This window comes from Rhipicephalus microplus, chromosome 1 (assembly GCF_043290135.1).
Source record: "Rhipicephalus microplus isolate Deutch F79 chromosome 1, USDA_Rmic, whole genome shotgun sequence".
NCBI lineage: Eukaryota > Metazoa > Arthropoda > Arachnida > Ixodida > Ixodidae > Rhipicephalus > Rhipicephalus microplus.
The window spans coordinates 252034249-252038711 of record NC_134700.1 but is presented as its reverse complement, the minus strand read 5'-3'; positions in this window follow the sequence as shown (position 1 = coordinate 252038711).

The following is a 4463-nucleotide window of genomic DNA, read 5'->3' as shown; positions in this document are numbered from 1 at the left end:
CTGTTGTATTTTGTCTTTCTTGTTGAAATGGTTCACTTCAATTTTACTGTCTGTCCTAAGTGTTATAAGCTGCCTAAGGCTGACAATTGACACGCCCTTTATTTTGGATGAAAAATCCTTCTAAGCATTGATAAATAGGCAGCCTGAAAACGGTAGCTGAGAACTTGGTAAACGGTCGGTTTGCAAAGCCTTTTCAGGTGTAATCCGAGCCTCAAAGGAAGAACTAATATGAGTATTTTCATTATGTGCCTTCAGTGCAATATAATAGTTGAACAATGTTTTTTTATTTTTCCGAATTCTAAGTTACTGTGCTATTATATACTCGAAGAAAGAAAAGATATATATTTAATATATATATATATATATATATCTATTTATCCAAAAAGACTAATGAATAGTAAGGTCTAGCCTTTGAAATCTTTATTACTCCAGTTGTTGTTTAGTCTCAAAAAAATTACAAATGTTTTTAAATTTCTGAGAAATGTTTTGCTAGGCCTTATTGTTAAAGTTCTTCAACATTCACATTTCCACGGGAGTGCAGTCTCACAAGTCTCACAGGTGTCTGAATCTGAACTGGTGACTGCTCACATTTATTATACAGTCATAATAAGGCTGTTTTATTGCTTAATAAGATGATAGAAATTAAGCCTGCTGTGCTGCTTGATTGTTGGTCGTTCAACGTGCAGAAATAGGATGATTGGAAATTCATTGCTTGTTTTAATGTGAATGCTTTTGAATGCATGGGTAAGATTTATATTGACAGTATTGTCAATAGTCCCACATCCTCACATCACAGCACGTTGCATTACTTTTCTTTCTTAGAAGCTCAAAAATGTGAGAAGTCACATACATATTGTCTTAAAAGCTTAAAAGAAGTGCTAAAATATTGGTGTGAAGTGCAATGGCGGGAAATGTGTTGGGGACACAAGTTATGAAATAAACTCTGCAGCTATTCTTCTTCACACTTGCAAAGGAGCTCTATTATTTTACATGAACTTCAGTAAAGTAGATCACACTGGCATTTATATATTCATAACTCTGTGGCACATGGCAATAACTACTGTGGTGATAACGTTATAAATTTTAAACCCACATTCTCACTTTTAATTTAGAGTCGTGCCGTAGGATCTACAAATATTCGATTTTTTGCATTATTTTCAATAAATGATTTATAATGGAATAAATTCATGAACAAGATTTTATATTTCTGGACAATGTTTATTGTTGGTGTTTTGAAACTTTCTATTACTCATGGTGTAAAATATTCCAGCCCATGGATTGGCTTACTGCCTCGTGCAACTAGACAGTGATGATGCTCTTTCATGCTCTGTTGCGTGAAGTTTTGCTTCTGAGTTTGGTCTGCATCAGGCAGTCAGCACCTAAGTACAGTCCCCTAGTAGTTAATGTGTCGGCAACAAAAAGCACTTGTCCATTTTTTAATGGCATGTCATAGTTATTTTATGTGTTTTACAGGTCTTATATGTGCTGTTCACATAGTGAATAGCGTATCAATAAATTATTTATCCAAGTGCGTGCATCCGAGAATGTTCCAAACTTTTCTACTGAACACACAACTTTATACGAAATAAGCTGTGCAAACAACTTTTTTCTTTTGTTTTTTGAAATTGAAAAGTGATGACCTTTTGGCGTGGTTTTAAGTGAGCTGATGTTTCTCATTGTTTTTCTTGTTTTTCCTATAAAAAATATTGCTATGCTCTAGCTTAACATACTGTGTAAAAGAGCACATAATTGTTACTTGCTGTGTGCTTAATTTCTTGCATAAATTTTTCAATTTTTTATACCCCAATTTAGTTTTACATTGAGGAAGGTAAACTCCATATTTCCTTTGAAATGGCACATTATTATAAAGTTGCTCAATGAAATCAGCTACAAATTTGCTCAATGAAAACAGTCTGAACACCAGAATCTCTTATGGACCTTTCCTAATGAAACGAATCACATGAGCCTTGGAAGTTTTTTGTTTTGACCACGCTGGTTAGGGTAAGTTATGCAGGTTTTAATTGAACACTGGATGAGGCCAGCATTATCTTGTCACTCCAAGTATGTCAGTGCAACATTCTTGTTGCATTTTAATTCAGCATAGTTATTCCCAGAAATCTAGCGTGTTGACAAGCTTCGGAGTATTGTCGATTGTTCCAAGTTAAATTGTGAGAAAATATCGTTCCTTCATAAACTCCTGTGCAGAATATGACACGGATGCTTCTTTAAAGCTTGAATGCCAAGGAGTAAGAAAAAATAAACATCTTCGGTGTGGTTGGTCGATCTAAAGTTATTTCAAGATGAAGTATTTTATGACTAGAATGCTTGCAAATACTGATCGAATACAAAACCCTCCCCCCTTTCAAAAAACGATGTAGACCCGACATTTCTTCAGACCCTGTATTTTAAGCCTAACGATTTATTTTGAGTTTGCAAAAGCACTTGGAGAGTGTTCAGATTATCAGGCTTGTGTAATACTTCAATGTAGATAGTGATTGGCCTGTTTGGCACTGCGTTGTGTGTGTGCTCTTTATCTTACAACCTGCGAGAGTCATTGAAATAGGGCAATTTTCTGTTCCGTGAGAGCAAATTATTTTTTGATAAACACTGAACAAAACATCGATAAAGCTTCTTGAAGAAAACAGTAATGTTATCTCACAAACTGATGTAATATGAAAACAACATTCTAAATGTTCCACTCAATAGTTTGGGTAGTTTAACCTCTTTAATTAGTAGTGCCATGCCAAAATAAAAGATTCACTGCTGCATAGGTCTAGTGAGTATATTAGGATGGCTTACTTGGTATTTTTAGGCCTGCTTGGTTGTTTCTTTGGTTAATTCTAGTATCATTAAAATCTCTGTAGTACATATATGTTCAGCAGAGTTATAGCATTTGAATGAGAGAGTACCGCACCTGCACCAAGTTTTCACCTAACATCACTGACTCGGATGCAGCAGCTTTGCCCCCACTGAACCAATCCTAAGGAGGATATCGGGAACAGATAAGAATATTACAGTGATGGAAGTGGTGCTCCAATTGCTCCAAGCTGTTCCCAAAGAGAAACGCTGCTCCATGATGCTCCAAACAACACTTTTTGTTAGTAATTGCTCCAAACCTACTCCGAAATGACACTGAAATGTTGAGAATGACGAACTTTTACTTTTTGATTGACTTGTAAGTCCTGAAGAAACAGAAAATAATCTCTGTACTATCGTCTCGGTGTGCTACCAGTGTGCAGCATTATCGGCTCTGACCTTATTTGTGCGACAGGAACTGGCTATTAATGGCGAATTCCACTGGTCGAGCGGGAGAAAGTTTTCTTGCTCTGCGGCTGAAAATTCGCATTCTGCTGGTAGATTCGAAGCGAGTTCGCATTTTTCACTGGTAAATACAGGGCAACTCACTCTGCGACAGAGCATTTAGCGTACTCCATCTTTCAGAGACGGATTTCACCGGAACTCCGAGAGGGTGTTGTCATTTCTGGTACAGTCGGGCAGCTAGGTTGCCTTCAGCGTTTTTTGAGGGGGTGTAGTAACTTAGAAGTGTGGCAGCTTGGGCTAGTTGGTATGGCATGACGATAGTTATAGCGCGAGAACAAAACGACGACATAGAGATAAGAAGGACACGAAAGACACGAGCGTAGTAACCCTGTGCACTTGTTTACATATCTAAAATTTCAGAGCAGTACCCCTGCATTCCACGACTGCCTTTGCAGTGGCGACACTGTTGACATTGAAACGTAGAGAGAGAAAAAGAAAATTTTTTCCGGTACCGGTTCAGCAACGTATGTGAAACAACTTCCAGAGTGACCTCACGTGGAGCATTCACGTGTTCCACTCGCAGATCTGGTTTGCCGCAATCTGAGTGCTCGCTCCAGGATTTCGGCGCTCTTGATCTACCCGTGGAATTCGCCATAAGCATATAGTTCATTTGGCTGTTTTTTTTTTTCCTCAGCTAGACATGCAGGCTAGTGTAGTGAAATGTGAAAATGAGCGAGATTGCTTTTACCTCATACTAATGATTTTCTGCTCATTTTGCAACTGTTACATGGGACTATGTTTACTTCTAAAATGTGGCACTGATTTCTGCCAGAAATACTAGTATATTAATCTATAGCCCATTTCACAGCCAATTTATGACAGCCTGCCATTGTTTCCTTCGTGAAATTTACAATTATTGTTGTCTCTTAAATATATTAGTATTTGCAAAATGCTTTGACAATGATCGAAACTCCAATTAATATGCGGCAAATTTAATATCTTCTTTTAAAACAGCAGCAGCTGCTCTAAACAATTCTTTTTTTTTTCTGCTCCAAAAATGCTTGTGGTCACTCCAAAACAGTACTTTTCCTGCTCCAAAGTATGCTCCAAAATGTAAAAAGTCTCTTCCATCACCGATATTAGCACATTATCTGCTGTTGCACTGGGAAAGTCGATGTATTTTCTACATATATTTGATCTAG